A 13,769-nucleotide genomic window follows, 5' to 3' on the forward strand; every position below is an offset into this window, starting at 1 on the left:
CGAACTTCATGAGGTTCCAATCACACTATTTTATTTCTCTGTGGCTCTGTTCTCGCCCCCTCCCTAAACCAAGCCCCACCCGATTATCTCACACCCATACTCTAGGACTCATTTCTACTTTGCTTCCTCCAAAAATCTTATCTGATCCTTCCAGACTAGTTTCCTTCTCCAGTACTTTGTACATGGTAGAGGTTTTTTTTAGGTCATGCAGAATAATGCCTGGCATATAGTAATCACACCAGTGTATGCTATACAGTTACTCCATCACATCCCATGCTGTATTATAAGCACCTGTTTTTATTTCTGTTAGATACTGATCTCCTTGAAGACTCACAGAATACCTTGTATTTGCTCATCCAGGTCCACTCTACCCCCCTCCTTCCTGCTCTGCTCCAGGAGGCCCATGTATAGACTGCATCAACAGGCTTCCTCTTCCACTGGCTTCCAATTGGTTGGGAAAGGGCACTGCAGGGTAAGGAGAGTGAAGTCAAGGTATTTATTCCCCAGCTCCCTCCTCGCCAGGTTGCCATCAGCTGACTGTGTCCTTGACCAAAGGCCACACTGTCGGGAAGCCCCTTTACGTAGCTTGCTGGTACTTCTTTATTTCCCATGGTCCGGCCGCTATGCCTCCCATCCTCCCCCCTTTCAGGACTAAGGATGGTAACTTCCACTATTACTAGCCTTAGGGGACTACTCTATCCCACGTGGCTTCTCTAAACTCTGTCTACGTTCTCCTCAAATGACCCAATACGAAGTGCCATCTCTCTTCTGATGGGATTCTAACCGCTACAAGCACAAACACAGCCTCTTATCTATCTCTGAAGCCTCACATCCAGCATAGCACTTGGCATACAGTAGGTGCTCAGTAATGGTCGAACCAATGAATGTGTCATCTTGCTGCAGTTTGCCAAGTCATGCCCAACTATGTCCGAGATAACAGAAACTGGTGGTAATGAATGAACTCCTTGAACATAGGCTCAAGGGGAGGTAGAAGGAGGTGCTTCCAAAAGCACAGGTGGGGGATGAGTCTCAACAGGGCGACTCATAATTGGTTAGGACTAGAGGGAAGAGGGGAGGGTCTGAATCTTCCTGGTAAATTTAGAAGTTCGCCTTTGGAATGTGAGGAAGGTTGGAACCATTGATGTGAAAGACGAGATATGGAAGATATAGAGAAAAGAACTGTGAGTCTGCAGGGAAAGTGCAGTTGATGTTAGAATTTTTTTTTTTTTTTGCATCTGCACATATTTACAGTATGTCAGGACAGCAATTCTCTGGCTTGGATGCAGGAACAGAATTCAAATAAACATTGTACTGAACACTCCCACGTGTCCGGCATTGTGCTAGGATCTGGAGTCCTAGGCATGAATGAGACACAGTTTCTATCCTTGTAGTACGACGGTCTGTGGAGACTGAAGACAGCCCAGGCTGGAGGAGACAATGTGAAAGAAATCCGGAAAGACTTCCTGAGGAGGTGAGCTCTGAGAGGTGTCTTGAGTAGGCCAGGGGAAGGAGGGTGGCCTGGATTTGGGTGTAAGAACAGTGAGAAGAGGAGAAGTTCAAAGGGGTGAGAAGCACAGGACCCATACACCTGACACCAGCCCCGAGATCCAAACACTGTGGCACGAATGGGAAACTGTTGTGTTTTATCATTAATTTTAATTACAAAAGAAACCTTTTTTTTTTATTTGAGAGAGAGCATGAGAGCAGGGAGGGGCAGAGGGAAAGAGAGACGCTTAAGTGGGCTCTACACCCAGCTTGGAGCCCGACATGGGGCTCGATCCTACCACCCTGAGATCATGACCTGAGCTGAAATCAAGAGTTGGACGCTTAACCAACCGAGCCACCCAGGAGCCCCCCAAAAGATATCATCAAAATATGTCTATAAATAATCTAAAGAAACCAAAAGAAATTTTCAGAGTGAAAGTGGTCTGCTTTCACCTCACTATCAATCCCCCTCCATTCCTCACAGGTGAATCCCACTAACAGCCGGGCTTGTTTCCTGGATTTTCTTCTATGGGTGGTGAAATACTATTTTGGTATATTAATCAGTGTGGTTTTGTCCTCCATATTTGTTGTTGTTATTTCTGATGGGGTCTTTTTCGTAATTTTTGGGGGTTTTTTTGTGTTTTTTTTTTTTTTTTTTTTTTTTTTTTTTACTCTTTTGGTCATACTCCCCATGTACACACAGCATTAAAGCACGACAACGAGGCCAGGGCATTGCAGGAAACAAGATGACACATGGTCAAAGCTGTGAATTCCAAAAACCTGAAATAAAAGTATCCTCAATTCCCAAATCTTGGTGTTATGTGTCCAAATCAGAGCGCTGAAATATTTGCAGCACAAACAGTAGTTTGGAAATAGAATGCATGAAGAGGCCAACTTCTTTGCCACCAGAGACTGGCTAGGAAGTGGGGTGACAGGAGGGACAGGAGGGACAGGATGTGACAGGGCCTCTGTGTGAGTCAGGACGAGGGCAGGACACGAAGCAAGCACATCCATACAAGAGGAGAAACTCCACCTTCCTCCGTTGGGTGCAGCAGAGCACTCCTGGGGGCTGCGGTACCGCCTGCGGATGATCCCGCAGCTATCTGAGTCAACAGAGCCACCAAACACTCTGATTGTTCCTCTGGTCGTTCTGTGGCAAGGGCTTTCTATACACAGCAGCCAGCTGGAGAGCCATCAGTTGTCCAGCAGATATGGTGGCTGGTCGCGCCTTACAACTTTGCCCTTTCCAAACGTTCAGGCCATTTATAGACCTCCAAGATGGAGCCAGGATACATAAGGGGTGGTGACGTGGGAAGGCAAGCCCCTGCATCCATACGGGGTGGTCTGAGGAGAGCCAGCTTGAGACCTCTTCACCGCCTGGCAGAGGCGACCTCAGCCCAGGAGACATCTGCACACAGGTGCAGATAACTGTCTAACACGCATCAGTCATGCTGCGTAGACTACTCCATGATTTAATAGTTTTAACTTTCAGCACCTGGAATGGTTTGGGCGAACTTCAGTCCTCAATAAATATTTGTTGAATCAATGGACAATACATATATCCCCCACTGAAGAACATTCTGGCAAGTGTATTTCTGTAGGTTAGATACAAAGTACAACTGCTGAGCCAAAGTACATAGACAGTTTGAAAGATACTGCCAAATTGTCCTCCAATAAGGATATACTGATTTATACTCAGCAAAGGTAAATGATATGATAGCCAGTGTTGACTGACAGTTTATTGTACCCAAGGCAAACTTGCCAAATATTCTGCACGGATTGCTTAGTTTGTTCCTTAAAACAGACCTTTAAGACAGGTACTTCTGTCTTCTTTTTACATTTTATTGAGAAATGGAAGCATAAACAAGTCCAACAGCTTGACCAAAGTCATGGATTAGTAAATTGGTCTCCAGAAAATATGTCCTTAAGCATGTGTTTCTCTAAGGAAGGGTGTCTGCTTTCCTATATCTTCAATAATAATAGAGGATTATGCATTTCTGTCCATCTCTTATGAGATAATGTGGGTGAACATACTGTATGAGCTCAAATGTGGGTGCAAAGGATAAAAGGTTAGAAAGTTGGTTCCATATGACTACTTCTCCGGTAGACCCCATTTTAAGTATTTTTGTGATGAAACGAAAAATTCTAAAGTTCTTGCTGACAGGGCGAGAGTATCAGTCAGGGATCTGAGTGGCAGACGGCAGAATCCACGTGAGCTAGTTTCAACAGATATGGATTTATCGTTTGCTATCTGGGTTTATAGAATTTCCAAGAGGGCCAGGAAGAAGTTTGGCAAGCCGCACAGCCAGGAAGAATGCCACCAGGAGAAATACCCAACCACACTAGGAGCCTGTCCGACACCAGGGAACCTCTTGGCTGCTGTTGAGAGCATATGGGACAGCAGACAGTTGTGTCAGTGGCTCTCCAAACATCTGTGTCCGCCACGGGATCCTAGCTCCCGATGGGCTGCCAGTTCATCTTGTTCATGCCACCTTCCAAGTTTCTGGTGGAAGCTACTTGCAAAGGAGCCTGAGAAATGGGTATTTAGCTTGCTTGCCTCTGCGGTACAATCCAGAAGAGTTTGGAGTACATTCCATACAAACGGCGGATTCCGCTACAAGCGCACACACTTTTTCTCCCTAGGGATTCCATAGAGTTTGGCCCTCTGTGAATAAGGGGGGAGAAAAAGATGTGATCTAGACATATCTTTATTGTTCCTGAATTTTTCCCTCTTGCAATTTGTCCTAAACATGAGAGCAGGGTGAGAACCAGAGACTCCAGCTATGAAGAGAACAAAGAGCAGAACGGGACCAGTAAAGATTCACATTCTCGAAGAGAAGTAATTGATCATCTGCTAATATCGATATAACAGTGGTAGATATCAGTGGCATCATCTCCCCCCACACCGGACTTGACTTCTCTGCTCCTGACAAGTGCACTCCCCACCAGCCCTCCTAGAGCTACCTAGAGCACCTTTCTTATTCATTTATTCTCCTTATGATTCTTTCACAACTACGTTTCTTCCTCCAAATGTGACTGATCTCGGGACAGGCATCTGACCGGAATTAAGACAAGGAGTGCCTTTAGTGGTAGTTTTGAATTTGTGTCTCAGTCCGTGGAACCCAGAAGATATGAAACGAAGAGGCTGTGGGTAGTCCTGGGTCTCGCATGCCGAGGAAGGCAGTCTGCAGCGAGAGAAAGGCAGCCCACCCAAATGAGGGAAGACAGTTGGACAGAAAGTTCCAGTAGGGTTTGAGCTTCTGGTTCAAGTAGTTCCAGAGACTCCACTGCATTGCAACCTCCTCGTGACTTCCCTATAGGATCAAGTTTAAGGCCCCGGCAAGTAAAAGAAGCACCAGTTTGTTAGCATGTATGTTATGTAAATACGCCTGCAGTTAAACCATAATGTGCTATCAAGTGTTAGACTCATTTTACTGCAGAGATATTTTTAAAAATTGTAATGCGAAGTTTAGAATCAACGAAATAGTTACTCGACTGCTCCTTGGAGTCTAAGCAAATGCAAGTTGGCTTGCTCGAGTTACAGTCACAACGAGCATAAGTGAATGCCATGGAAAGATAGGTTCTGACCTGGGAATAGGATAATGTGAAAAAGACATGGCAGTAAGTATTTCTTTTTTTCCTTTTTAAGAGAGAGAGAGAAACAGAGGGAGAGGAAGAGAGAATCTCAAGCAAGCTCCACACCCGGCACGGAGCGTGACACAGGGGCTCGATCTCACGACCCTGAGATCATGACCCAAGCTGAAATCAAGAGTCAGGCGCTTAACTGACTAAGCCACCCAGGCCCCCCGGCAGTCAGTATTTCTTAAGTGAAAAAATGATAATCATGCAAGAATTATAAAGAGCATAAATTACCCTGAAAATAATTGAGGTTGCCAGTGTCTTCCTTTATTCTGTTACTCAGAAGCACTGTAGCGACCCACCTTGAGGTGAAGAGTGACTGAAAGGGACAATAGTGTCAAGCAAGTCAATCACAGTGTTTTCCTATAATTCTTATTTGTAAATACAATTTTGTATATTGGTTAATATACATGAGCATAGAAAGTCCTCAGAATTCACCCTCCTAATATAATTAAATTGTTTTCTAACTAGTGATGAATGAGCGATTCAAATGGAAGAAAGCTTTGAAAGTCCACAAATAAGCAAATTTTTCTTAGGTAAAACAATTTGGAAGCTCAGATCTACCTTGGTCAGTACAGGGAAAGGACCTATCCAAAGGCTATGGAAATTTACACACTATTTACAAACGGTTGTCCCACCAACAAAATTTCCGGAGCTACATGAGAATTCATTCTTACAGACTGAACTGTCCTGTAGCCCACTTTTACTTTAAATTTGGCTTGTGGTATTGCTTCTGCCGTAGTGTGAGCTGTGAACTTACACAGTCTGCCAGATGGCGGTGGGAAGCCCATTAGTTATGCATCACACATCCTGATCAAAACTGAAAGAAATTATGCTCAGATTGAGGAGAGATGCTCGAGAGTAAGGCAATGATTAGAATTTTCTGTATTTTTACAGAAGATTTCACATAATCATTGTCCATAAATAAACTCATTCTTATGATCCCGCAGACCCAAATCTGGGATAACTTCCAAAGGAGCTCCTCTCGTGGTTTGGGTCAAAACGTGCACGTTCCCATGATATTCATTAGAGAACGCCATAGAGCGGATGCCCTTTCAAGGTTATCTCGAAAAGTCTGAGAAGCAGAGTGTAAGCTAATACATTAAATGTTGTGCCTTCCAGAGGAGGTCTGTTCTTTAGTAGGTGCTGGAGAGGAAATAGAGGAATTCAGTCACAAAGGAAGCTTCTTAGAATCCTGAGAGAACAGGCTTGATGAAAATAAATGGGAAATGCAGTATATAAATACTGCTGATAGAAAAAGTCTAAGTAGTATTTTGAAAGGGGCTGAGGGACCCAAAGTGAATAAAATAACATTATCTGATTGTAAAGTTTATCATCTCTGAATAAAATATAAGATGGTGTTTGTTGCTGAACAAAATCATGAGATCGTATCATAATCATACATTACCAGCTATCTGTGGAGTAGAAGACATTTATATTAGGGCTGATTCTAATGTACTCTTGTGAGAAAAGATCTTCATTTTTATGGCTTAAGGAGAGCCAATCACTGTAAATATGTCCATGGAAGCCAGTCCCAGCTCTGCTTTGAATTGTCTTTTGGGCAAGGAGTAAACGGATACATTTTTCTAGTTGGTTTCCCTATCTATAAAATAAGGGAAAGAAATGCTTGTCTTTCCCCATCCACTGGGATGCTGTGAAGAAAAATGTCAGGAAGAGACATCTCAAAGGGAGAAAACTCTATCTGGATGAAGAGAAGAAAAAAAACCTTTTTGCCCTGTCCCCAAATTTTCCGAAGAATGCTAGACTACATCAATGGACATTCACTGAGTGTCTATGATGACGCCAACAATCCTTGGAATCCAAAATCAGCTCTGAGGGAAGCTTGGAAGACCACAGACCTGCAGCTGTGGTAGGAGAAGCAGGGAACAGAGTGTTGGCACTTCCGGTGAATGTGGCCCTTGAGTTGTGAGGGATACAAGGTGTAGACTCCCTGCTCTCATGGGCATCCAGTCTAGTGCCCAGGGGAGCCTGGGAGCTGCACCTTCCAAACCTGGCTCTGCAACCGCCCCCCCCCCCCAACACCCAGCTCTGCCTCTCCCCAGGTCTAGTGAATTGGAGCGTCTGGAATGAAGAGGGCAGACTGGGGGAGGGGCTTGGATGACATCACTGGACATCCCATTTAAACTTGCATTCAAGTGTGGCTGTCCCATTATTTACATTCAGCAAGATGTTGTTTGAAGAGAGAATTCAACATCTAAAACAACAAAACAAAACAACCCTTTGATTTAAAAAACCATGGGTCTAACGGGTTTCCTCATAACCAGGAAATTGTTTCCAGAGTTTCTTCCGCTCCTTCAACAAATATTTATTGTATGCCTGTTGTGGGCATTAGGGTCTTAGAAGGGTGTACACCCACTTCCAGCGTGGCTGGGGAGAAGGGGTTCAGTCCCACAGGGCTGCCCCTGCCCTGCCCCACCTCAGATGCCCATCACAAACCCAGGTTGTCACCTGTGCTTCTGACCAACCAGCTTCTACATTTGAGGTTCCAACAACTTCCTCCTTGGGTTTCATTAATTCGCTAGAGTGGCTCACAAAACTCAGGGAAACATTTTACTTACTAGAATACTGGTTTATTATAAAAGGATGTAACCGAGGGAGTGCCAGATGGAAGAGATGTGTAGGGCAAGGTGTAGGGGAAGGGTGCGGAACTTCCATGCCCTGTCCAGGCCCCCCACTCTCCCCAAATCCCCACATGCTCACCAACCTAGAAGCTCGCCAAACCCCATTCTTTTGGGTTTTTACAGATGCTTCGTTACTTAGTCATGCTTGATTAAATCATTGACCACTGGTGATTGATTCAACCTGCAGCCCCTCTCCCCACCCTGAGGTCAAGGGGTGGGCCTGAATGGGAGCTCTGTGACAGAAACGGGGACAAAGACCAAATACACATTTCTTGTTATAAATCATGATATCCCAGGTCTCTGCTGTGGAAAAGGACAAAGTCCCAGAACATCACTCCTAAAGCTGGCTAGCCCAAGGGAGAGGATGACCTTCCCAGATAGTGAAGGACCACTGTCCAAGTAAGAATGTTGTCCAGGTAAGAATGTCATCCACTGAAGGACATGATCCACATAAGGACGTTGTGCACACAAGGAGCCTACTGGTCTCTCCAACAACCTTCCATGTTCTTATTACTGTGCCTTCTCCACCACCAAAATGAACCTCTCCAATCCAGATTCTTTGACATTGCTGCTAAATTTTAGCAGATCAAGTAAACTGTTCCATGCTCACCAGCCAATGGGACAAGGGTCATGGAAAATCTAAACCCTCATCTTTTGCCTCTCTCGGGTGTCTGAGTTATTACAATCTCTAAAGACAATCCCCTCACCTTTGTTCTCTAGCCCAAAGAAATGACTCTAAAGGAAGGAATGTTAGGTCAAGGTAGGAAGGATAGGAGATATATTAAAACTGGAAGGACCTTCGCCTCATACTATTACATATAGGTCATCCCCAGCACAAAACTAGCTCAATGAAAAAAATTCAGTGACCTTCTTGCAAGCCTCTTCCACAGGAGAGGAAAAAATTAATATATACTTCAAATAGCATTCATGTTTTATAAATTTCCTGCCATCGCTTAAGTTGAAAAGGTTCTCATATAACAATAATGTGTTAGTATTTCTTTTTATGTTTCCAACAAAATAACCTCAGAGTTAAAAAAAAATTTATAATAAGATGTTGAGGAAAATAACCTCGGGGATTAAATACTGACTATTTGCTCTTAAACCAAGGACATATTCTTTTTCTTTGACCTCTTAAATCCTCATTGAGTAACTGAAAGATAAAAATCATAATATTTCTGGCATTTTCTGAGCTTCTGCTTTGTTTTGAGCGACTTAAGATATAAACAGAAAATGTCACCCCGACCAAAAGCATAGGATCACTTTTTATGACTAGGTTGTTAGCAAAGGCTTTTCCCTCTGTTATGTAGAATTTACCTGGTGTAGTGGTGTCTACGGCTGCTGTAACTTTGCACCTTAAAAACAACAGAAATGTGTTGTCTCCCAGTTTTGGAGGCTGGAAGTCTGAAATCAAGATGGTGTTGGGACTGTGCTCCTCTTTAAAACAGTAGGGAAATCCTTCATTGTCTCTTCTACCTTCTGGTAGTCGGCTGGCAATCTTTGGCATTCCTTGGCTCGTAGCTACACACCCCAATCTCTGCCCTCATCACCACAGGAACATTTTCCCCGTGTCTCTGTGTCTTCATATGGCCATCTTCTTAAAAAGATACTGGTCATATTGAATTAAGGGCTCACTCTCCTCCTGTATGACCTCATCTAATTTAATTAATTATATCTGCAATGACCCTATTTCCAAATGGAGTCACATTCTGACATGTCAGGGCTTAGAACTTGGACGTGTCTTTTTTAGGGGGACACAATTCAACCCATAACATTTGGGATCTGTGATTTTACTTGAGAATGACTTGGAAACCAGGTATTGCTCTCAGGAGAAGCTGGCTACTCAGGTTAGACTCATGTTCCATCTTCAGAGCTGTGTCTATAGGCCACTGGGCTCCCCTTTAGAGGGTCAGGGCAGGTAGAAAGATCACAGAATCAAGAGTATGAACATCTGAGAAATTCAGCTTTGCCATCTGACTCGAGATGATACATCTGTCGTCTTCTGTGTTAGAGAGGGTAAAAACACTTACGTATTACACAGGGTGGAACTACATAGCCTCACTGTTTATTGTGAATGTATATTTTATATATATAAAATATTTGTTAAACTTTGAACAAGAATGTATCCATATACTACTCGTAAAATTAAAATATTTTAATGTAAAAGCAGAAGGCTTCATCATCTGTAAAGTGCTCACAAACTAAGATATTTTTATATCTCGTAAATCATACCCAATGTCTTAAAAATATGAATACTCCTTCCAGAGGACCTACCGCTCCTCTTAGATTTCACATGTGCAAATAAATGGCATTTGAGGCAATTGTCCATAGCCCTGCCACAGGTCCACATTGTACCTCTCTCTTTTCCTCCACTTGCCTTGCACTTTTTGCATTTGCTCTTCTTTTCCTTTCCCTGTTTGCTTCTCTTAGCACTCCTTCTCCACCCAAGGGCATTCCAAAGAGCACACAGGACACTCTAATCCACCCGCTCACCCTTGACATTACGTTCCACGTGTGTGCATGCAAACCATACAAGAACAGAGCTAGTAAGTAGCCGGAGGGATAAACTTTCACTTTTCCTCATGGATATCCCGCCAGTTTGGGACAGGATGAAGGTTAAGGTCAACTCTAGGCAATACTAAATGAAGGGAAACATGGCCCTATGAGTTTCCAAGTAATAAAAGCGAAGACCTGAAAAAGACTTACTCAACAGGCCTGGATCACATTCCTCCCCCTAGAGTGGGGGTAAAAGGGCTCAGTTGCAACGAAATCACATGGTTCCTGGCAGTGAGGAATAGGGGTCAGCAAACGACAGCAGCAGATGCTTTCTGTATGTCTACACGAGAGTGTCACACCCGTGTAAATCCACATACATCTATCTCTCCAGCAAACATTTACCAAGCAAGTACAGTGGGCTAAGTACCAAAGACAAAGTTAAATGAAGAAAAAATATCTACTCTCAAGATGTTCACAGTTTAGTGGAAGGGGAAAAAAAAGAAAATAAGAAATCAATAGATTATCATTTTAAGTTACATGCTATGGAAAAGAGGAGACGTCTTGATCTGCCTGGGTTGTCTGGTCTAATTCACTATGATGTCTCACTTGGATCAGAGGTTGGCCAACCTTTTCTGTGAAGGGCCAGACAAATCTTTCCAGCTTTGTGGGTTAAACTGTGTTGCAACTACTCAACTCTGCCCTTGGAGCCCCAAAGCAGGCATAGACAGTATGAAAACAAATGCGCTTAGTGATGCTCTAATAAAACTTTATTAACAAACGGAACTTTGAATTCCATTTAATTTTTCATGTGTCATTGGATATATTCTTTTGAAATTTTTCAACCATTCAAAAATATAAAAAGCTAAAAATTATTCTTCAATTGCAGGGTGTATAAAAACAGACTATGGGCCAGATTTGACCTGGAGCCATGGTTCGCTGACCTAGATCATTCCCATTGTCCTGGTTCCCCCAATACATTCCCCATACTGCAGCCAGAGGAGTCCTTCTTAGACCAGATCTTATCATGTCACACATTGCCTCAATGACTTCTCATCGCCCTCAGGATACACTCCAAATGTCTTGATCCTGGTCTATAAAGGTCCTCCACAATCCCCTGCTGAACCACTTCCAGTTCCTTCGAGAAGCCATACATTCATGTTCCCCACTCCCATTCTATATTTCCTAAATAATTCCTACTCATTCCTCTATGTTCTCCTCCAGGAAGCCTTCCCTGAATTCTCCCCTAAGCCCAGGTGAGGTGTCCTTCTGTGGTGTTTTGATAGCACCATGTATTGCCTCACATCGCAGACTTGTTATGTACTATCATTATATATAATTATAATTCTACTGTTATTATTCCCTATCAGCTAGCCTCTACCTTCAAGCCTGGAGAAGATACCTTTAAGTCTACCCGTTTCTCACTTACAGCCACAGTCTCTAAATTGGAGTCTGGCACAAAGTAGGTGCTCGATTAACATTTATTGGATGAATGAAAACATTGGCTCTAAGGAGGCTATGCAGAGGAGGTGTTCCCTGAGCTGAGTCTTCAGAGGTGAGTAACAGTGTACAACTTTGACAGAAAGGGACAGGCATTCCTAAGCAGACAGCTGTAGCCCTCATGGAAGTGGGAGAGAGCATCTGAGGCACTCCAGGTGGTGTGGTGTGGCTGGAGTGTTGTCACCTGTGGGAAAATGATGTGAGGTGAGACTAGAAAGAGAACCTGAGACCCTGTAGGCTGAGACAAGAAATTCAGTCTTGCTTAATCCCTCAGGTCATGGGGAGCCTCAGAAAGACAAAGTTGGTTGGATTGACATTCTAGAAACTTCACTTAGATCTCATTGCCCATGTAGGTAGTCTAGATCCAATTAAAGTGTCTGAGATAGAGGAGACAAAATCATCTTGGCAGTAGAACTGACTGGAGTTTGATGCCAATTTCACATTAAGAAATAAATTTGGAGTCTGCAGCAAGAGTTCACAAAAGAGGTAAAGACCATGTGAATTGAGGATATGTTAGTGGAAATACAGTGAAAGTTTCATGCTTGAAACTTGGGAAAAATGGCTAAGCTGGAGATAGAGAATTGGGAAAAGCCACAGCCTGCAAGTATATGCTATCTGATTCACTAGCCCATGCACGGCTATTTAAATTTGGATTTAGGGGCACCTGGGTGGCTCAATGGGTTCAGCGTCTGACTCTTGATCTTAGCTCAGGTCTTGATCTCAGGGTCGTGAGTTCAAGCCCTGCATTGGGCTCCATGCTGGGTGTGGAGCCTACTTAAAAAATAATAATAAATAAATAAAAATAAATAAAAAATAAAAATAAATTTGAATTTAAATTAACTAAATGGGTGAAGGGGGTCCAAAGGTACAAATTTCAGGTATAAAATAAACAAGTCATGAGGATGCAACGTAGGGCACAGTGACTACGGTTAATAATACTGTGTTGCAAAACAAATAAATAAATCTTGAAAAGGCAGTTCATTCATCACACTAGCTACATGTCATGTGATCATTAGCCATATGTAGCTGATGGCTACCGTATCTGAGAGTACAGAAGCATAGACCATTTCCATCCTTGTAGCAGCTTCTATTGGACAACACCATCTAGTCTGAAGCTGAAGTTACAGTTAAAGTCAAGACTGTCCAGGAAGCCTCCCAAAAAGTTAAACATAGAATGACCATAAGACTCAGAAATTCCACTACTAGTTATGTATCCCAAAGAACTAAAAGCAGGGACCCGAACAGATATTTGTAGACTCAGGTCATGGCAACGTTATTTACCATATCTAAAAGGTAGAAGCAACCCAAGAGTCCATCAATAGATGAATGGATAAACAAAATATGGTCTATACATCCAATGGAATGTTATGCAGCCTACGAAAAGGAATGAGCTTTTGCTATCTCATACAAGACAGATGGACTTTGAAAACATTACACTAAGTGCAACAGTCCAGACCCAGGACAAACATTACAGAATTCCACTTATATGAGGTACTTAGAGTAGTCAAATTCACAAAGACCCTGGGGATTACCAGGCACTGGGGGATGTGGGGGATGGGGAGTTATTATTTAGCGGGTACAGAGTTTCTGTTGGTGATAATTAAAAAGCTTTGGGTATAGATAGTGGTGATGGTTACACAACATTGTATGTATTTGATGTCACTGAATTGTACACTTACAAGCGGTTAAAACAATAAATATTATGTTGTATATATTTTATTATAATAATTATTTAAAAAATATTGTCTAGGGAGAATGTATAGAATAGGAGGAGGAGAAAGCTGAAAAGAGATTTTTAAGAGAAGAATGAAGAGAAGGAAGCCATCACGGAGTTCTGGAAAGTCAGGAGGGTAGAATGGGAAACGAGAGGGAATGCTGTCAAGGAAACCAAGGGGGAAAAGAAAACGTCATTTTCTACCCACAGACCCATTTGTGATGCACTGCCAACAACGTTCCCTATTTAAAACCCACAAGAAAGAGGTACAACCAGGCTACCAAGTGTAGAAAGGTAGC

The sequence above is a fragment of the Ursus maritimus genome, unplaced genomic scaffold, assembly GCF_017311325.1.
Source record: "Ursus maritimus isolate PB19 unplaced genomic scaffold, ASM1731132v1 scaffold_30, whole genome shotgun sequence".
Classification (NCBI taxonomy): Eukaryota; Metazoa; Chordata; class Mammalia; order Carnivora; family Ursidae; genus Ursus; species Ursus maritimus.